At 41.1% G+C, this 22,907-nt stretch overlaps 1 long non-coding RNA gene across 5 annotated transcripts in view; it reads left to right on the forward strand.

Annotated features, from left to right (window-relative positions):
• The window catches only part of LOC309514356, a 509,382-nt gene extending 490,298 nt beyond the window's left edge, over positions 1-19,084 (forward strand). Inside the window, exons 11-12 of one of the 5 annotated variants that reach the window (XR_014211943.1) lie at positions 5,185-5,286; positions 5,743-5,903. This is a non-coding gene — a long non-coding RNA (uncharacterized lncRNA). Of the gene's footprint in view, positions 1-5,184; positions 5,287-5,742; positions 5,904-18,976 lie in introns of those variants that run through there. The other 4 variants (XR_014211944.1, XR_014211945.1, XR_014211946.1 and 1 more) reach the window with 4 other exon arrangements.
• The last annotated feature ends 3,823 nt before the right edge of the window (positions 19,085-22,907 follow it).

Consider the following 22,907-nt stretch of genomic DNA (forward strand, 5'->3'; position numbering starts at 1 on the left):
GGCAATATATATATAGCCGCAATTAAAGCTAAATAACAATAAATAAATAAATAAAATTAGATAAAGTAAGATAAAATTAAATTAGAATAAATATATACGGCTGCAAATACTGTGAATTCAAACGCTAATTATTATATTAAAGTAAAACCAAACAAGTGGCTAAATAAACAGCCACACCATCAACAATAAACAGGTAGTTAAAGAACCCTGCGATTACCAGAACGGCCACTAGAGGCCACCACCTGAGTTTAAATTGAGCCTACACTAGGCCAGCTCAGCCCCAGAGGCTCCCACTCAAGCAGGCCAGGCCTGCTCTTGCACGTCCTGGCCACCAGAGGCCGCCACGTGGCCCGAGAAGGGAAGGCAAAATGGCGCTCCCGCCAATTTTGCCACCAAATGGGAGGCCACCGGCCGACCAAAGCACCAGCACCCAAGGCCCAGCAGCGGACGGGGCTGGAGTTATCACTCCAGGCGCTGAAAGCGCCACAGGCCCGCTGAGGAGGCGGGCGCGCCGAGCCTCCGGCCCGCCAAAGGGGATCGCGGCGGCAGCGCACCCCAGGGGAGTGAAAGGCGCCACCAACCACCGCGCCGGGAAAAGGAGCCCGGGAGGCCCACCCCGTTGAAGGTAGGCCACCCGCCCTCGGTCCCCCGACCCAAGCGCGCCCGGTAGGGCGGGAAGCGGCACCCGATGGCGGCTCCGCCGCCGCGCCGCGATCCGAGGCCGGTACCCCGGCCGGGAGCCTGCAGGCGGGCGAGCGGGCGGGCGGGAACGGAACCCCCGCTCCCCAGGCGGAGAGGGCCCGGAGGAGCCCGCTTCCCCCGAGGATCCCCGGCGGCACCCGAAGAGGGGCGGGAGAATAGGGGGGAATGCAAAGCAAAAAAAAAAAAAAAATTTACGGGCCCCTACCAGGCCCGGCGAGGCCGCCAAACCACTGGGCCCTAGGGCCTATGCAGAGGGCGGGCCGGGAGGGAGGCCTAGCCCCTGGCCCGTGAAAGGCTCGGCCGAGAATCGGGCCGTACGCTGCCTGGGACCAGGAGCCCACCCCCCCCAAGTCAAACAAAGACACAGGGAAGAAAATAAATTAAAATTAAATAATAACAGTAATGATAGATTTATAGAAAGCAATGAGCTGAGGCAGAATAAGAACAGTAACTGATAAGGGAAGGAAGAGGAAAAAAGGGGAAATTACGAGGAAAAGGGGGAGAGTATACAACCAATCTCCTGCTGCAATCACTCCGGTACTGATCCGGTGTCCACAGCAAAAGAGAAAGGAACATTCTACGGGCTTAGCTTAAATAACCTCTGGTCCCACCCCTAAATTGGCAACATCGCTTTTACCCCAGCAACACCAGCCACCAATCTGAACCAAGTCCCTTTGGATCAAGTGGCTGGCAACTAAAGGGTGCTTAGGCTGGCCCCATCCGCAACACGTGCTCTCTTTTAGTGAGAACACGCTTTCCTGCGTATACTGTCTAGAGTTTCTGCACATTGCTAAAATGAGACTCTGAGTACAGAAATTCCTGCTGTGTGTCTGTAAGCAGTATGTGAGAATACACAATGGGGCGTTAGAGATACATGTTATGATTTATTCAGAATATACAATCATGCCCTATACCACTGAGCTCTGGTTAACAAATGCCACCCTTAAATGATAGCAACAAAATATTCTTAGACTATAATCATATGCATGCATACCTAGGAGTAAGCCTGATTAAACTCAATAGACTTACTTCTGAGTAGACCTCATTAAATCAGCCCAGAATTTATATCTAACTGAACCCCTCAGCATTACATAGGACTAAATAAATAAAATTTCTTTACTGCAACAGCAAGGTCATGGATAAAAAAAGGTGTGAGCAAACAGCACTCATGCAACTGTGCTATCCTGCCCCCTCACTGCAGCCCCTCTGCCAAAGCTTCACCTAAGAGTTAAAGGTAAAGGGGCCCCTGACCATTAGGTCCAGTCGCAGACAACTCTGGGGTTGCGACGCTCATCTCGCTTTATTGGCCGAGGGAGCCGGCGTACAGCTTCCAGGTCATGTGGCCAGCATGACTAAGCCGCTTCTGGCGAACCAGAGCAGCGCACGGAAACACCGTTTACCTTCCCGCCGGAGCAGTACCTATTTATCTACTTGCACTTTGAGGTGCTTTCAAACTGCTAGGTTGGCAGGAGCAGGGACCGAGGAACAGGAGCTCACCCCGTCGCAGGGATTCGAACCGCCAACTTTCTGATCGGCAAGTCCTAGGCTCTGTGGTTTAACCCACAGAGTTAGGAGAGCCTTTATAATGGCATGGGATATGGCAGAGTAGTTTGCAGTGGCAAGGAGAGACTGGGAGAAATCAGGGTGCTACTTTGTATGAGTGGTAGTGTTTTCCCACTCACTGAAGGAAACTTTGGACCCAAGTCATAATAAACAATTATTTTAATACAAAAATATGCCTTTACACTCCAATGCAGGCCTAGTTAAGACATCATTATCCTCGATATCATCAAGAGCAGCCAGCTCTCACTGCCCCAACCTCTCCACTACCCTGCCCTTTCATTGTATGAAACCGTGACCCTCGTGTTACAGACCTGTCCATGGCTGTACCCATCCCTGGTACCCATTCCTAAGTGTAATATCAGTCTCTGGCCTATGTAGTAAACCTACGGTACCTATGTTTTTACAACTGGCATGTTGGAACTCCTCTCCTGACATCCGTTCCTTCTATATTTTTGCATACTGTTTTGTTATATCTGTCTTTTCTGTATGTGCACATCTCAACCATTACTTCTGTGGTACACACAGTATCAACAATATGAACTCCCTTTAATTTATAACACTGCAAAAGTGCCCCTACATTTTCTTATTATCTGACTTGATGAACTAATTAGAAACAGTCAAGGTTATAGCTAGGTGTCCAATAAAAATGGTTCTAATTGCCCCGAGACTGCGGATAATTCAATTACAAATCTTTTCAATTTGATTTATTCCTTTCTTCCTAAGGAAGGATTATGTTGATGGGTTTCAGGTAATAGAACTTGGTGGCTTAGGAGGAGCATTAAAACATCCTTCCAGATTTAACTAATGTGATTAAGTTTTATGAAGTTTGTTTTTCTTCTTAAAATCTTACAGAGGTCAAGTACTCATGTGATTCCTTTGGAGCAGTGGTTGAGAAGTTGGTTAAATTGAGGAGGTGGTAGTAATCTCTTGAACTGTGCTCATTAAAGCTCTAAAAAGAACTGAAAAATCTTTTCCCACATCACGCAACCTAAGTTAATAAATGAAATAAACCTCACATAATACTTTTCAAGTCTTAATTACTGATTCTTGGTGTGGAACTGCTTCTCGGATAACACCCTCTTACCGGATCATACTTCTGTGCTCATTACACAGAGAGAGCGTCAGGCTTGACAAATATTTTGAAGTTAAGTTCAAACCTTTGCCCTGTCAGTAATCTAAACTGAAATGAACCATCAATGAGATTTCCCGCCCCCACCTCATTCTTTCACCCAAAAAACGAGAGCAGGAATACTTTTATGTTGTCTTTCTTCCTTCGTTTAATGAGTAGGAAAATGTAATTGCTCTAAAATGGTTTCATTTGTGTAAAATAGCTTAGTGGACGGTTTTTATAGGAATTCCCATTTATTGTTGAGATAGAATTATGTAGATATATTTTATTTCATTTCTAAAGTGCACAACAGGAATAGATGTTAGGAAACTTTACCCAGTAATGTAAGAAACTAAACTGCAACATTCTGAAAATGGAAATGTTGAGACTTCAGGAGCAGTAATTTCTGAAATAGTAGCAAGCATACAGAGGGAGTAATTACAAATAATATAAAGTGATGAGTATGCCATTAATAGTGTAATCCTATACATGACTGCTCAGAAGTTAAGTGCCATTGTGTTTTAATCAGTGTGTTTTTTTCTGGGGTTACGCAGGGGTACGCATACGCCTAAACATTTTGTGAATCTTTGTACTTTTGTCCATTTACTGTATTTATTGTTCCCGATTTGAACTATAAAATTGTGATTTTCCTGGGTCAAAATGAGAGTACCCCTAAACGTTTTTTAAGGGGGAAAAGCACTGGTTTTATTTATTAAAGCATCCCCCTTTCCTCGTCAGTCAGAAAAGGCTTCCACGGCAGCAGAAAAATATCAGTGGTAAGGCAATCCCTGCCCACAGGCTTACAATCTAAAAGACAACATGCCAAAGGAAAAGGAGTTGGGAGGGAGAAGGAAGAAAGGAAAATCAGGCACTAGTTCCCACATACAATTACAAGAGTTCTTGTACTGACTAGCCATGATGGAAAGAAGAGAAAAAGCCAACAGTTGCTGGTCTTTCAGCCGATCTGCTATAGATGACAGTCGTGGGGGGAGCCCGGTGGAACTAGTTTTTCAGAACAGCAAATAGACAAGACCTATGGTCCCATCTCGCTCCCTCTCCTGTCGCTAAGAGAGCTTTATTCCCAGTAAATCATTATAGGATTGCAGTCTTTAAAGTATAAATTCATAAATTAGCATGTGAATATTTAAGAGAAATATAATTCCAATAATTTTTCAGATATCGTAAAAAAGAGTTAGGTGCTGCTGAAATTATATTTTTGATCCTGAGCAGCAAATTTCCTTGGAAAATTCAGCTGCCTTTTTATAGCTTAGCCAATTCAATTGCACATCAGCTAATTCACTGTTATCCGTTACTCATAATAATACATTTTATACTTTAGCAAAGAGTGACCGTCACCACTGTAATGGTCCAGAGATGTCTTGACCTCTGCTATGAGCAAGCCATCTTTTATAGCAAAGATGCTTGTGTCTCATCTCTGACGTAGCTCCTACTCTCTTCTATTTTGCATTAAACTTTAACCTATCTTCTTAAAAGCAGAGCATAATATTACATAGTGCAAAGCAAGAGTAAAATAAGAAAACTGCTGACCACTGCCAGCTTTTATGATAGATCATGAATGTCATAAAACAGCTTCCTAAAGTGCAGTGCTGACAGTAGAATACTCAAAATCTAAATAAATGTTATATATAAAAACAACCAAGGTAGGAAATTCAATGATACATGTAATTGCTGCAACAGGGTAAAAGGAGTTATTTGTGTGTGAGAGAGAGATTATATATTCAGATTCCAAAACTCGGTTTGTTGCAGGTTTATTCTCCTTCTTATAAAGTTTTGTTTTATGACATTTTCAGGATTTGACCATTTTTTTGAGGTGAGCTGGTTCGCCAAAAGTGCCTACAGTCAGAACTGGAGGTGAACCTCCTCTTTCTCAGGCAAAACTGAGGAATTTCAAGGTAAACAAAAGGCTTCAATGGTTAGCTGAGTTTTTTAGAATGGATTCCACAAATCTTCAAGTTATTTGTGTTCAAATCTTCAGTCATTTTTTTTTGGGGGGGTGTGTTAGAATTATGCTTGTTTTAACCTAACCCTTCCTATTGGCACTGTCCTTCAACATTAACCCTGTAACACCTGTAGTTCCTGGATCTGCCTCTTCCCTGCTACCGCCACAGCACCAGCCCTCGCTTACTTAGCATATTAACCTGTGTATAAGACGACCCTCAATTTATCACCCAAATTTTTTTCAGAAAAACGGTTGACTTATACATGGAAAAATACGATAAGTCTGGGCACTATGAATGAGGTCGGTTAACTTTAAAATTCTGTGGTCTGAATGAAATTCTCCTCTATTCCTAATTACTAGCATAAAGCTTATCATTTTCTGCCTCCTGGCTTTTATTAATGTTTTTTAGCCCCTGCTGATCATGACAGTATGACTTCCGATGAACCTCGAAGCATACCCCAAAATGGCTACAAACTCAGCTTCTAAATGTATTATAGAGTCTTGTTATGAAGCACAGAGCAGCTCTAGGGATGCATAGGGACTGTATAAATTTATCTTTGAGCAAGGATGTTTTTGGAGGAAAGGCTGTCCTCAGTCAGCACAAACACATACACCATATTATATAAATAAATAAAAGTAACTCGACAAAACAAAGTGAGTTCTTTAGCAACTGTGAGTCTGTAATATATATATTTACAATTTAAGATGTATTTCAAATTCTTCTTTATTATTTACTTGTCGGCAACTAATTCTTAAAAACTGATTACCAGCTGAAAAGCCCAACCCCCTCGCATCCCGCACGGATCATGTTTGCAACTTGAGCGTCCACTGTATTCCCTTTATGTATCAATCGGCTGTTCAGACATATCACAAATTTTCAGTATTCCAGGCATTAGCTTTTTTCACTGCTGTATCACACTGTTGACTCATGTTAAGCTTGTGGTCTACAAAGATCCATAGATCCTTTTCACATGTACTACCTACAAGCCAGCAGCTGTTTCTTCCTGCCTAAGTGTAGAACCATTTATTTCTGTATTTTTTGTAGGAGCAAATGAGCTCATGAAGGATTGTTCTTTATTTGAAATAGTTTCTTCAGTACAGCTAGGTATCAGTACAGTGTGAAGCAGGTGAGTGGGAATTATTGGAGAATTTATGTTGACCTAATGTCTATTAAGAGCATCTTCAACTTCTTAAAATACATTTTGAACTCAGTTTCTGTTCCCAAGTAGAAAACAAATATGCAATTTGTCAGAAGCGTCTCATAAAGTTTAAAGTAAACTGTAGTGCCAGCCTTCAAAATACAACTGCCAGGGAAGGATTGAGACCTGATTGCTTTTATGTTAAAGGAATTATCTGTGATTTATATATTTGTATGTTCTTCCTAACATTTTGCACTCAGATATTAGAGGCAGGGTACAAAGCATATCATGAGTTGCAGCCCTAAGCAAAGGACCAAGGAGAAGGGATTGATATGTAAATATGGCTTCATCATGCAATTTTGTCATTTAAAGGATAAGGAAGACAGCATGCTTGGATAGAGTGAAAGGAATTATGCAGCTGCCCTATTTAGAGGATTGAGGCCTACTGACAGCCATGTTGTTATTGTGTTGCTAGAATGAATTGGAGCATGAAGTTCACCTCAAGTTCCCATGGGAAGTTGAGGTCACTTCAACACCCTGAGTTCATTTCAATAAGATGTTTTCAGCTCTGCTGTGGGGACCAAACGCAAGTCAGGTGTGCTACTGAGTGAAATGTTGGTTTGACTAGGAGTGAAATCAGCCACATCTTCCAATTCAAGGCACTTCTGCTGCCTCTTTACTTCATAAAACGAACTCAGGTGTTAGATTCAATATTTACAGGCCTCGGTTTTTCTGTCTGGTATCTGTAGGAGACAAAGTGTCTTTAACATGTATTGACTGAAAGTGTCGGAGAATGGTGCTTCCCAACATGCCTCATAGGAGAGGTGATTTCCACCCCACTCCCCTCCGCCTGCAGCTGTTCCTTGTAAACTTCAGCCTTAAGAAGGCATGACTGCACCAAATTAAGGTGACAGGTCTCTCCCAAACCACAGTTTCTGTTACATCAGCAACTCTTCTGCCCACCCAGGTTTTGACAGTAAGGACTAGCTGCGTGTGCCCCCCCCCCATTTCTAATTTCGCCTTGGTAAAGGAGACTTTTCCATCAAATACAGTAGGTCACTCAAAACTGACCACTCCATTGTGGGTGCTGGGAAGCAGAGACACAGGTGAGACCCAAGGCATCTGTGGGGAGAAGCAGATTTGGTTCCTGAAAACAGGGATTTTAAAAAATATGAAAAGAAATAATAAATCACACAGAATTATGGCTAATGGGGACTGGAGGCAGGAACACCAACCATCACTGGCTAGGACTGATAATACAGAAAGGGCCTTCCTTGACATTCCTTTAAGATAGGGTGTGCCACCCAGATGTTCCTGAATCATAATTGTCATCCCTGACCGGGGCAAAACTAGGCTTTCTTCCACCTGGGCCAAAGAGTTTGGCACACACACACACAAATGAACACATTTGTTCTTCAAGGGCATAAAAAGTAGGCAATATATTATCTGGCTACAACATTTTATTCTTATATAATTCCCCCCCCCAACATAATTTATACAAAATATCCAACGTAATTTATAACAACGTAACAATGTAACTAATAACAAAAAGTATGCATTTTTTTTCAGTATTACAAGATACAGTGGTACCTTGGTTCTCAAACTTAATTTGTTCTGGGAGTCCATTCGACTCTCGAAACTGTTCAAAAACCAAGGCGCAACTTCTGATTAGCTGCAGGAGCTTCCTGCACTTAAGCAGAAGCTGCGGAGGCCATGTCAGACATTCGACTTCTGGAAAACGTTCAAAAACCAGAACACACGCTTCTGGGTTTGCAGCATTCGGGAGCTGATTTGTTCGACAGCTAAGCCGTTCAGGAACCAAGGTACCACTGTATAATGTATATAAACTCTGTTGCTTTACATTTGCAACAACGAAAACAAAGACCATTTGCACTACTGAGCCAGTGCTTCATGCTACTGTCAGACCACCACCCAAAGCAAGCATTTTTCTGAATGCCTGCCTAAAGGTAGGAGAAGTGTGCTTTAACTAGCAGTTGTTATAAGGGGAAAAACTGCTCCTTTTCCCTTATGGGGTACCCAAGAGCCCGTATAGAGTCCTTTTGTAGGTTCTTTATCGGTAGGAGAAAATAACAGAGGCCAACCAGAGAATATTGAGAAGCAAAGCAGCTAGTAAGCCTGATCTTTATTAACTGTTGCAACAGGGTGCTCACAACCACATGCAGGAGGCAGGAGGGACCCAGAACAATGGTGTGCACAGCCTTATATAGACCTTTTAAATTGCCACCCTCTAGCTCAAGACCACCACCCCCATACATTATATGTACATCGGACGGTCTACAGCAGAAAACCTGTCTGCCAGGTTACCTGAGAATGATCACTGATTACATTATTTGGGCAGTCTGGTGATTCCTTTGTGATGATTAATACTCAGTTCTTGAATCCAGGTCACAGGCTCACCCTATTCATACACAGATACCCCTTAAGACAGGATTTGTGAGCACAGAGACAATGGAGAGGTCTTCCTATTTCCTTTGTCCTTGCAGACAAACATTTGAAGTCAATTTGGGAGAGACAAAATGGTTTCAGGACTTTTCCTGTACTGATTCAGACATGTGGTTTATATATTTATTTATGTATGCGTTTGCCTGGTACATTTATGAACATTTATTTTATATCTTAGACCTTATAATTCTTAGTTAAATTGCAGATTAGACATGTAATATTGTTTCAGCTTCTGGTTGATCAAACGTTTGTTAGGCAGCTTACCGATTAACTGTCCAGATCTATGCAATCTGACAGAAGCGAGGGAATCTAGAGTTTGTGTTTTCTGCTGCTTAAGAGGGTAGGACACAAACCAATGGATTCAAAATATAAGAAATGAGATTCTGACTAAACACCAGGAAGGGCTTTCAACAGTGGAATGGACTCTCCTTCCTTGGAGGTTTCTAAACAGAGCTTGGATGGCAATCTGTCCATTCTTTTGCTGTGATTCCTGTATTGCAAAGGGTTGGACTACATGAACCCTTGCGGTCCCTTCCAACCCTACAATTCTTTGATTCTATGCAGGATAGCCATTGATCTGTTGCTTTGTAGGATTTTGTCAGCTGCTTCCTCTTAGGCTCTGCTTTTATATTTGTGAATAAAGCAACTTTTTCAAAAAATGACACAAGTCTCTCCTGTGTTCTGTCATCCAAAAACCAACCAGCACTGCCCCTGGAGTTTCTCAGAGTTTGGAAACCAAAGCATTATATAATAAGTTGTGGCACAGTGCTCAACCCACGTTTGGGTCACTCATGTTTCACTCCAGGAGATTGGGGCATAGCTGCCAAGTGTCCCTTGTTTGAAGGGACAGTCCCTTATTCCAGCGCCATGTCCCGCTGCTGTCCCTTATTGATGGATGTCCCTTAAATGTCCTTTAAATGATGTCCCTTAAATTTCAAAGGAAGCAGCTCCTCTCCCTCCCTCCTTGCCGGCCAGGGAGGAGGGAGGCTCCAACTGTGTTGCTTGGCTTTGTTGCTCACCCAATAAGAAGTCTAAGAACGACTGGGGGGTGGAGCTTGCATGCCTTGTGTGTGGCTAGTTAATGCAAGCTGAGGGGTTTTTTGAATGCTGGATGCCATTTTGTTGCACGTGCTGCTGAAAACTTTGCAGTGCAAAGCCAGGCCGGGGAGCCATCTTAAGTTGAGGCTGCATAGGCCTTGTGGTGCATGTGATTCAGATTCTATTCAGTTGAACCTCTGGTTACAAAGTTGGTTAGACAGTGTTCTCGAAGCTACCAGCATGAGTTTGACCAGACTGCAGGAGGACAGGAAGACTGGAGTGCCTGGAACAGGTGAGGCTGCAGGTCCCTTATTTTGGCTGCTGGTCCCTTATTTTAAAATCTGTAAGTTGACAGGTATGGTTTGGGGACAATTGCCTTCTGATGACATTTGCCACAAGATTTGCGGGTTCTGATGAGGTCTGTTTAGCTGCTTTAAATAAGTGTTTCAAAAAAATACTTTAAAATAAATTAGTAAACAATCAGCAGTATAGTGATGGTCAATACTAATAAGTTCAACATCCACAGAAAATTCTCATTTGCTCAAGTCCTCCTTTGCATCTGAGAATTATTGTAATTCATTATTGGGACCAAACCAGCCATCCCCTGCTATTTTTGCCACATTATTAATATCTAAGAAACTCATGTTCCTGATCCATTATGACTTATATAGGACCATTGCATTAATTTAAATCACTTCTGATGAAAGTTATTCTACATGACTGTACAAATATGCCTTAATTACAGGAACAGAACTATAGCCAGATCCCTGAATCAATGTGGATTAAAACATAATTTCACAGCCAAACAGAAACATGTTCCCAATCACTGCACTTGAATTATTGTTATGTAGCTTGGGGCTTGTATTAAAATCACTGAATAATTGCAATCAGATTATTATAATCAAGTACAGGGACAGTAATTACAGGTTACAGTCATTTTAAGCTGCCCTGGAAGTCCCATATACTGATCATATGCATATTAAAAGTTTATGTTAGTGATAAAATTAATGAACAGGATTGCAAGCTCCTGTCTGTGAGATAGGTGTCACATATCTTCCTGTAAAGGGAGTTGTATTTTGCATAGCAAGGACATCCAACATGTTTACATGATTTTCACTTCCCACACCAATTAACTATAAACAGCAGAAGAGAGCTATTCCACTTCTAGCCCCATTTTTAAAAAAACACACACAACACTCTCCTTTATTTTCATGTGAAAAACTTTCACTAATTATTTCAATGGCAATGATGAATTAAATAGGTTGTTGATAACATTATTTAATTAAAATGGATGAAGAAAGCTAAATTGTAAAGGTAGGAGAAATTGTATACCTGTCCCATTTTTAGATCATAGAAACAATGGATATTATTGATAATTCATTTTTTGAAAAGCACCATAAGCTGTGTATTTCGCAGAAACTCTATTTTCAAGCAACTTCATACAGTCGTATTTGCAAATGCCATATGATGTCCTGTATTGAAAACAGTAACCCATGCTGTCTTAATATTCTGATTAAAAAAGTGAAACCCCACTGGTGTATCTATAATAGCTATGTCCTTTGAGACCAACAATGAATGAAGAATCTGAAACATGAACTGGATTGTGATTGCTTGGCTCTAAAATTAGAATCTGAAATTCAAGGAGTGGAGCCCAACTGCTCTCATCACAAAGAAATATATCAGAGCAGAAGTATCCAATCACTGTGTAATTTTATTGCCGTTTAGTTTAAGATTCCAACAGAAAATGGAGACATTGGAAAAGTGAAAAATAGCACCCTAGTCCTAAATATTTGCTACTGTATTTTCCAGCTAAATGAAAGCTGCTAGTGTAATATCAAGTTAGCGACACTGACAATGGTAAATATTCAGGTATTTCTCTATCTTAAGCAAATCATAGAACTGTAGAGTTTGAAGGGACCCCAAGGGTCATCTAGTCCTGCAACATAGGAATCTCAACTAAAGCACCTAAGATAGATGGCCACCCAACCTCTGCTTCTAAACTTCCAAAGAAGGAGAAGCCACAACTTCTTGAGGGAGTCCATTCCACTTCTGAATTGCTCTTACTGTCAGAAAGTTCTTACTGATATTTAATCAGAATCTCCTCTCTTGTAACTTGAATCCATTGGTTCAAGTCCTACCCTCTGAAGCAGGAAAACACAAGCCTGCCCCATCTTCAGTGTGACAGCTAGGGCAGTCGAAGGCATCTGGTTGTGCTGCTGCAGATGCAGCAAGGTGTTGAACCCACTATTTTAGGTAACAGTGGCAAAAAGAAAGCATTAATATAGGCATTGGGGTAGGCAGAACCCAGGACCTTTGTGGGGATGCAAATTGCCGCCTCTGTCAAAAAGCATTTGGTGAATGTAGAGGGAGTGATATCCCCTCTCCTCAATTGCATTGATCACCTGAAAAGTGGGACTACTACGTGTATCTGTGTGTCCTGTGTGTTTGTGTGCAAGAATGTGGGATGGCTACACCCACTACTGGTATGTGGTCCTTGAAGAATTGGCCAGGTTTGAATGTCACTTTTGGACCAAAAAAGGTTAGCCACACTGCTATAGACAGGTGTCTGGAAGAATTCCTGTGGTATGCTTTGTTCTGCGGGTGTCTATCATGTATGACTATAACCGATCCACTAGTAATTGAAAACAATACATCAGATGAATCTTTAAAAATATATATCAAGATTTCTTTATGACATTATACATGGTTTGGATTTCCTCCAGCCCCATCCACAGAAAGGGGTAAATGCATGGCTATTAAATATGAATGAAAAAGAACATGACATTCAAGAGAACAAAATAGGCCAGCAGACTAATCCCATGCCAGCCACACAGAATTTCTGCAGCCACCACGACAGCCAACATAAGCCAGATAAAAGGCCAACCAAACACCCAGATGCTGCTGTTGGAAAATTACATGCTAGAACTCAGCATCTGGGTTTCACAGCTGCCAAGTTCACCCCATGGGTGTCCACAGTATTGGCTCAGATGTTGGACCAAACAGAAGGGAAGTGGGCAACACGGAACATGCTGAACACCACAGTTAACAAGATGATACAGAGCCAAGCGAGTAATAAAAAAGCATGAACTTGTCAATGTGGTTTAGAACTTTCAAAAACTGAAGCCAAATCTAGTGTGCATCCCAAATACAAGATATAAGCAAGAAATCTCTCTCCAGGTAGTCCACTGGAACCATAACAAAACTTGTAATTACAGTTGGTGTAGAATGCGGTCACCTGCCTTCTGGTCTCACCAAATTGCCTATAAATAACCAGAAAGACTTTAAAGGCCTGTAACATTGTGAAAAGATCTACATGTCATGCTTTTATATATATATATAAAACAACAACAACAATCAAATATCTCAAATTAAAGGAAAATTCGCCGGGGAAATAAAGTGCTTTAAAGAGCTATAGGTAAGCAAAAGAACCACTAAATTTGTTTACTGGTCAAAATGAAAACTAAGAAAGTAAAACGTAAGCAGCTAGTTGAAGGTTGTGGTATACATACCTGATTCTTTTGATATTATTCCAACTTTTGCACCTGGATATCAAACACATCTCTTCAGTGGACATGTTCAGACTTCCTTAATAGTTGAGATGGAGTGATGATTTTTTGTTTAGGACCTGCATAACTTCTCTAGTCACATAATAACAATTTTATTATTTGTACCCCACCCATCTGACTGGGTTGCCCTAGCCATTATGCCCCAGCATAGTTGCAGGCCTTTAAATTTACAGCAGTGGCCATAGGCAAGTGTCTTCTACAGTGAGGAAACACAAAACTCACCCATTCCCCATTTCTCTTAGCTTGGCTACCTCATTACCTTTGAGGAAAAGATATACCGGCAGGTTTCAGCATATGAGTCCTATCAGCAGAAGCCCATGCAAGGACTTTTGCTTGCACAATAGGACTTCCCCCCACTCCTACCCCTGTATATCCCTTTCTTCAAGTAGACCTACTCTACATGTCACTTGCCAAGTCTGTCCACCAAACATTCACCTTGACTCAGGATGGATTATGGAGCAAACATACCTTCTGGCTTGGGAGAAGCAGGGCTAGGGAGCAGCAGTGGCAGTCATCACTGCATCCAAAGCCCTGGATTTGCACTAGCCAGAGCTTAAGTAGGAGAGGCAGTATTTTTCTCAATTTTTGCTGTGTAAGCTCCAGGCTTGTGCAATGGGGTGGTTCAGGTCAGGACTCTCCAGATGTTAGCCCAGTTTAGGATGATCCAGAGGATCCTTGGCTGACCCAGCTATGCCTCTCCCCAATCCATGACATCCCACTTTGGAGTCTTAAACTAGCCACAGCCAGTGGGACCATAGCTATTGGTAGCCTGGCAAGAATTCACACCAGTAGCTGGAGCCCTCCATAATAGTGTAGTTTCCCCACCAGAGAAAGGAAGCCTCTGCTCCATATGCCAAGGATCAAACTAAATAGACTAAGGTTGTAATCTTAGCACAAATTAAGTAGTAAGCACCATTGAATTAAATAGTACCTACATCTGAGAAGACGTGGTCCAGATTACGCTGTCAGATGATTTTCTTCTCTAGCCCATTTTCTAGTACTTCATGATAGGCCAGTATTCTTCTAAAGCAGAATGCTTTGTGTATGTATTTATTTCATGGGAATGTGTGTGATGTTGTGTTTTAATGGCACTTGTTTCTAGAAAGGGCACATTTTAAGGCCAATTGTTGATGGCAGCCTCCCTTCAAACATTGCTTCTAACCATGAGAAAATCTCAGGATGAAATTTACCACTCAGTTTGTAACAGCAGTGCTTTAGGGAAGATTGATCGCTGCTTTTGGAGCTCTGGAAGCTGTAAATTGTTGCAATCTGAGAAGATGTGTGACTTTCTCTCACAGATGAGTTTTGTTCTAGGCAGAGGAACAAGCTCTTGCTCCATGTTTCCTAATCCCAAATTATCAGAGGTAGGCCACATTGTATTTAACCGTGTTGCCACTTGCAGCTGCTTGAAAGAAAGAAAGAAAGAATAATAGATTTGCCTTTCTACAGTTTCTTTAGAAAGTCATCAAGTGTTATTCTGAAGATACTGTTGAAAAGTAAGGGGAGGGGAATTTTTCTTCATTGCAACTCATACTTCTGCAATGGTATAATGCAAGTGTTAATCAGTTTAAAAACTGACCGCAGACCTAAACTTGCAAGATCCCAAATCATTCCTGAGTGTGGGATGAATTTAAAATATGAAACAGCAGAGCCTTTTATGTGATGGCTGCATGATTGTAAACCAGTGTTTACAATCAGACAAATATTATTACTTGCAGCTGCTTGCATGTTTCCTTCATTGTATCCTTGGGAATAGCCTGACATGACATAGACCAGTCAGAAGATGCTATACACATTTTTTAATATGATACACACTCTGGGCCAATTTTGGGTTTCATGAGTTGACCCTTGTTCTAAACCAGGATTCCCCAACCTTCCAAATTGATTAAGGAAATTCCTCTAACACTAACAAAATAACTTTGAAACACATAGTTTATGATATTTTTAAATGACACATTCAAATGCATCTTAATCAGCCTCATGTGCATTCAAATGCATCTAAATGATTCTGCATTTTCATCCTGTGATAGTACAACTTGAATAAATCCACCTTTGCAAAGATGCATCAGAATAATAATAATGCAATTCCCCCATTCATAAGCACTACAGTGCGGCCTTGTTTAACAAAAGTCACAATCAGGACAAATATGCACTGCAGTAACGAATTCGTCAAATTTCCAGTGGATATGAACATTTGGCAGGTAACTTATTTCAGATTCACTGAGACTTCCCAGGAAGGAATTTGAAGCAGGAATAGTTTTCCTGGTTCCATGTGTGTGTTTGACATGCACTGAACAAAAGTAACTTTAAAGTTATAGTGTAAAAAAACAAGAGGAGGGGAAAGTCTGCAGAAGAGTGCTCCAGATGAATCTAAGCACTACTGATTAACACCAGTTTTTGAAATGTTAATTAGTTTTACACTTAACAGCTTGTCATTGTCTAAAAGGGCATTGGAGCAAACTTTACAAAGTGCAGACTGAGGAGTTTTTAACTCCTTCGTGCCAAAGCTGGCACATATCCACATGCTCGCAATGGTGTTATGAGTATACAATTATTAATTAGCTGTAGTAGGTTGCAAAACAATGGTCTGGGTGTCTCTACAATGGCAAATTAGAGAAACAAGTACAAATTATATGAAGAAACACCTCAGTTCTATATATATTTTACAAAGTTATTTTGGGGGCTGACTTTTTTAATGTAATTCAAGTCAGGGTGTCAGATGTACCATTTGATTTAGTATCCATGCAGCTGACTTGTCTTATGCATTATTTCATCAAGATACAGTGTGCAAATGATCACATTATTTATCTAAGAGTTCTGGAGAGCGACAATCCTCTTATATTCATGCAGGTTATGGGCCAACTTGACTGGGAGCCAGTGTGGCGTAGTGTTAAGAGCAGTAGTCTTGAAATCTGGGGAACCGGGTTCGCGTCTCCGCTCCTCCACATGCAGCTGCTGGGTGACCTTGGGCCAGTCACACTTCTCTGAAGTCTCTCAGCCCCACTCACCTCACAGAGTGTTTTTTTGTGGAGGATGAAGGGAAAGGAGAATGTTAGCTGCTTTGAGACTCCTGAAGGGGGAGTGAAAGGCGGGATATCAAATCCAAACTCTTCTTTTTCTTCTTCTACAAGTCAAAACAAAGAATACCTTAACAGGCCCAATTCCATGTGAAGCAATCCCCTTGGTTTTTCTTTGAGCGACATGCGTTCCTTCTGCAACTCTTGTGATATTAATTAATCTTTCACATCAAATGTAGTTGTTTTAATTTCTGAAAACCGTAATCCTGTTGCAAAACTTCACACTACAATATTGTGAATTGTGGTAGATTCTGAACTGTAGTGCTTGCTATTAGTCCCATGGTCTGACCTGCTGCTGAGGAGAAACTTCTCGACAGAGAACTTCCCCTTCACATTTGTGGAGCTGTGTGCCCCAAAATGAGGACAATTTAATGGTGCAGAGTTAAATGGCTCCTGGAAATGGAGTTACTGTCAGCAGCAGAGCAGTAGTGGAGCTGTGGTATTTGCCCCCCTCCTTTTATTTCATTGAGAACATAAGACAGCTGGCTGCAACTCTCACCACTTCCAACACCACATGCCCCTAAAACAGGAATCTGTGGGATTTATGGCAACTGCCACCACAAACAATAGTCACCACCATTTTTGTGGTGGCTGTTTTGCTGGATGGGGGGGGGGTGTCATTGGGTTGCAAATGCTAAGAGGAACTTGATAAACATCATCATTAAAATGCTATTTAAAAACCTGCTACTGTCTTGTCACCACCTGAATGTCTCTCCACACAGAAATTGAGAAATAACCAAAAGGCTTCTTCCAAATCTGCCACCCACAAATAGGCACCAAACTGTGAGGGGGGGGGGGAGGAGTTGGGTAGTATAAGTTTTCATTCAGCATTAATCTGATCCAGGGGTATTTACAATTTCTTCTGGGATTTTGGAGTTCAGATTATCTGATCTGGTTCCCGAAAGGCAGTAGAAATTTTTTGCTCTATTCCCCCATCACCACCAATTCAAAATGTTATCTAGAGCACCACCCATGTCTCTTACAACGCCTTTCCTGTCTACATTACTGATCCAATTATCTACCCTCCTCAAATTATGATTTAATTTCATGTATAGTAGTATCAGGATTATTTCAATAAAGACATATATCCAGCACAGTTTATGAAAACCTCAGAGCCAAACAAGAAAATAATAAAACAATTAAAAATTACAATGAAAATAGCAGTTGTATATCAGAAGTGGGTAACCATTAGCCCTCCAGATGTTGCTGACTACAGCTGTCATCAGCCATTGGCCATGCTGTCTGAGCCTGATGGGAGTTGTAGTTTAGCATTATCTGGAGAGCCAAATGTTCCCCATGCTTGGTATAAACAGTAGTTTGGTGTTGCTGTTTCAGCTAAGCCTTCCATAGGGTTCTACCATTGAGAAAGTCATCTCCCTAGTTGTCACACACCTTGCCCCAGAAGCCATGGGCACCTGTGGACATCCAGCAATAGTTGCTTCACTTGAAACAGCACCAAAGGTTTTGGGATCTCACAAAAAGCCTCTATGGATGTATCAATAGATACTGCTTTCTATTGGGCCAATACGCATGGAAAGGGTTTAACCAAATGTTACACGCACGCAATGAAGTTGATCTACTTTAGAGTAATTTTCCACAGAGATGGTTGTATTTAAATTGACAGGACAATCTCTAACCCTGTGTGAATATCATGTGTGGTGTTCACCTATGTTTTACAGACATATTGAAATAAATGAACATGACTAACTCCATGAATTTCAGTGGCTATACTCTGAATAAAGCATAGTTGACTACCAACCCATACTGTACATCATCAACAACTTTTATTGACATATTAGCATTTGTATTTTCAATGGGAACAAAAGAGAAAATATACATGAGGTGTGTTATAACACAGCATTATGCATATAAATCATGTTCTGAGTGTATATTTATTGAGTTGAGCTCTTTGTAGTTTGTTATCCTACATTCCTTGACACTACTGAAGGTTTATTGCAACATGCTTTAGCATAAAATTCAGCCACTCCTACTCTCCAAAATCTTCCACAATTTCTACCTTGCATTTAGGCAGTGCTTTTTTTCCTGGGGGTATTCAGGGGTACGCAGTACTGGCACTTTTTTGTAGAAGAAAAGCACTGGCTAAAAGTCTAGTACTTAACTGTGACAATGTCCTGGTGAGTACTTGCACTGTTTTTCTAGGAGGAAAGGTTCTGAATTTAGGCAGAATTCTTACTTCTAAACTCACTGCTTTTGCACGTGCTACTATCAGATGTTTAACAAAAAGCTTATGTAACTATAGAACTTTCAGTTCCATATGCATTGTGTTTCCTATGCAACAAATCTAAAACTTAAGTATATAAACATTAAAATTAGAATTATTCTCTCATTAATTCTTCCAGTTTAATAAGAAGAAGACACCCCAAGCAAAAAAAACAACCAAAAACCCGCTCTGGATTGGTGTTAAGAGTGACGATGGAACGTTTCAGTTTTCCTTATTCCGCAACATCTTCTATAAGAAGGCCGGTCCAGGGTGGGGGGGTTGGAATCTGCTAATAGAGTAATGGCACCCACTTTGCAGAATGCTCTCCCTTCTGAAACATGGGAGCCTCCTACTTTGGGATGTTCTCCCTGCCTGTTGCATACTGATTTATTTAACTGACTTTCACTGACTATCTATATCAAATCTCAGGCCCTTGGTGGCTGCTGTTATGACGTTTTCCCCCTGATAATTTTTGTATTGCTTTAACAGCTCTGGTATTCACTGTATCAAAATGTTACAAGATTTTTTAAAAATAAATAAATAAATAAATAAATACAAATAACATTTCCTCTGGAGGCAGAAGAGGTGGTAGTGTGGGAATATGCAGCTGGACAAGGGATAGGGGAAAGTGGGTATTTTAAGAGAAAGAAAACCCTGAAAATGAACAATGTGTTGTTTTTTTATTAAAAAAACAACAACTGCGGATGCTGCATTCTCTAGACGCAATGTGGGTATAATACTACATTGGTCAGCAACCATAATGTAGAAAGGTAATGTGCAAGTGTTTTTATATGCTTCTCAGAATTATAAAGGGAGTGTGAGTGGATTTTAAACATTTTGATTAGCACCACAAAGATTTTAATGCTTTATTTAAACAGTTTGCTATAGGGCAAACACATTTGGTAGACAAGTAAAATGAAAGCACAGGCATCAGTTTCTCTGTTTCCTATTAAGTAATGTTGCGAAGTAAGCAGAAGTTGGATTCAGATATCAGATAATTATCTTCACACTGTGTGTCACAGTAAATAATTTTAATTGGTTTAACTTCAGGGACCATTACTGGCCTAATTAGAAACATGAAAAGGCTACAAGTATTAGGAAATATCCTGAAGGAACGAGAACATTAGCAATTCTGTCAAGCCATTTTAAAAATAAGTACACAGAAGCAGTCGCATTTCAGTAAAAGGCAGATCACTTGAAAGGTGCTTTTAGGAAAACAGTACTTGTGAATTTGTTATAAAAGAACTCTGAGGATAAGTGCAGAGATTCCATAGCAGTTTGACATGTGTTATTACTGTGTTAAAGGCACGCTAGTACCGATTGCTGTTTTTAAAAAGCCCAGGTTAACTTTCCCTGAATTACACAGAAATGACAGAGCAGAGAGGCCTGGAGAGACGGTGATTTACAGGGCAAACTAGCAAGATCACTTGGTTGAAAAAGGGAGACCCAGAGGTTGGGCTTAAAGTTTCTCTTGGTTTCTTGGTTGTTTCCACATCACTTTTTCCTCTGTTTCATACAGGATCTTTTCACATTCTCATCCCTGTAAGTCACTGTAATAAGCATCTAGAATCAGGCAAAAGCTGCTCCAGAAAATGTAGTGATGGTGCAGTTATGGTTGCCTACTTATCAGAAGGAAATTGTCCTGCCTGCTTCTGTGTCATCAAAAGCAGTGTTGTCTGAAAAAGCCATCCTTCGATGTTTTCCATTGCATGGGGATTTGGGATGAGCATCCCAAGGATGCTCTAAAAGGCCCAGGCTTTTGAGACTACAGTGGTACCTCAGGTTACAGACACTTCAGGTTACATACTCTGCTAACCCAGAAATAGTACCTCGGGTTAAGAAGGTTTGCTTCAGAATGAGAGCAGAAATCGCGCAGCGGCGGCGCAGCGGCAGTGGGAGGCCCCATTAGCTAAAGTGGTACCTCAGATTAAGAACAGTTTCAGGTTAAGAACAGACCTCCAGAACGAATTAAGTTCTTAACCACTGTACCTCCTTTTGGTAGTGCTTACAAAAGGTTCAAGAGCACTCATGTCTGAAGCACCAGCTCCACTACCCCTACTACTGTCTTTCTGCCTCCGCCCAACTAACCTGCAGTGGCAGAGAAGTCAGCTGAGAAGTTATAGGTGACAAGAGGTGCTCTTGGTAGAGTATTCATTCCCCTTGGGGTGGGGGTGGAGCTGCAAGTTCCAGCATTTCAGGGTGAAAAATGGTGCTGTTTGTGCCAATTTTCACCAGGGAGAAGATCCTACAGTGCTCATAGTTATTTTTTTTCCCCTTACACAGAATATGCCTGTATTTTTATTGCTATATACCACTTACTGCACTTTGAAAAACATGAATGTCTCTACTAGCACTGGCATAGCTATTCTCACATAATCACCCTAACTGCAGAGAAGTCCAGTTACAGATAGGTAGCCGTGTTGGTCTGCCATAGTCAAAATAAAAAAATTCCTTCCAGTAGCACCTTAAAGACCAACTAAGTTAGTTCTTGGTATGAGCTTTCGTGTGCATGCACACTTCTTCTGATAAGAAGTGTGCATGCACACGAAAGCTCATACCAAGAACTAACTCAGTTGGTCTTTAAGGTGCTACTGGAAGGAATTTTTTTATTTTGCAGAGAAGTCGTACAGTATGAAAGACTAGTCATGATTTATTTGTAGCCCTTACTCCTGTTTCCCCTCTGCTATGGAGATGCTACAATGTGAGTCTGAAGGAACGTATAATCTTACCCATATTTCCAATCTACCATTCCAAAGAAATAGCCCAGTTCACCTTGGAGACCAAGGGCTATATTCCCTCTAGACCAAGCCTTCCAGAGCCAACATGCTGTTTATGGGCATGGTCAGAGGCAAAAGTGGGTAGAGCAATGGAAGTAACTCTTATCAGGAGCCAATATTCCAGCTTTGAGGAAGTCCAAAAATTCTTTTTTAAAGATATTTTGTTAGTTTTCCCCCACAGAATTTGAAAATAGTCAATTCACTTTCAATATAATAACTGCTTACCGTATTTTTCGCTGCTCTATAAGACACACTTTTCCCCTCCTAAAAAGTAAGGGGAAATGTGTGTGTGTGTTATGGAATGAATGCAGGCTGCGCAGCTATTGCTGAAGCCAGAACAGCAAGAGGGAAAGCTGTGCAGAGCCTCTTGTTGTGATGCCTTAGCCTAATCGTCCCTCCTCCTTCCTCTTCGTCAACATTTGATTCAGAATTTTTTTGTTTTTATTTTCCTCCTCTAAAAACTAGGTGCGTCTTATGGTCGGGTGCGTCTTATCGAGCGAAAAATACAGTACCTTTTGACTTTCCATCCTTACGTCCATGATGTTCCTGTTGTATTCTTTTATCTGTTACCACAACACCATTTATTTTCTGTCGCATTATATCTTATGTTACAATCATTTTTTCATTTTCCTTCCCTTGCCTATTCCTCCAATTCTGCTCATTTGGTTATAGTTTTTTTCTCAAATAGTCCGAAAAGAACCTCCAATCTCTGGCAAAATTCTCATCTTTTTGATCTCTTATTTTTCCTGTCAACTTCACCACGTCTACATATTCCATTAACTTTAAAATCCATTCTTCTTTTTCTAGGACTTCTTCTTCCCACTTCTCCGCATATGGGATTCTGGCTACAGTACATAAACAACCAAAAGTCTGAAAACTGTAGACACACATGCCTGCATACTCCATTCAGGCAACTCAGAAGCATTATTGCAAGGCAAGGACACATTCTGGTTGGGCAAGAACACATAAGAAACAGGAGCGGCTTGTCTGGTGGGGCACAGCTGGAGCAACAACTTCCCTGCTGTGGTGTCAGAGCAGAGAAGATGACATAGCCTGGGAAGGGCTATGGCTTGGGGAGAGTCCCAAGTGCCCAAGAGATGTCTGGCCTGGAAGCTCTCCGCCCCTTTGGCAGACCCTATTATCTTAAGAAAATCTTCCTGACTATATTCCTCCCAAGATTACAAAGTCAAATGCATTTTTCAAAGGCCTTTTAAAAATTTGTTTTCATTTGATTTCGTTGTTCTTGTGTTATGTTGTTACTGGCTTAAACTTGCTAGTGTGTATATGCTTGTG

This window comes from Podarcis vaucheri, assembly GCF_965113315.1.
Source record: "Podarcis vaucheri genome assembly, chromosome: 11".
In the NCBI taxonomy this organism is placed as follows: Eukaryota; Metazoa; Chordata; class Lepidosauria; order Squamata; family Lacertidae; genus Podarcis; species Podarcis vaucheri.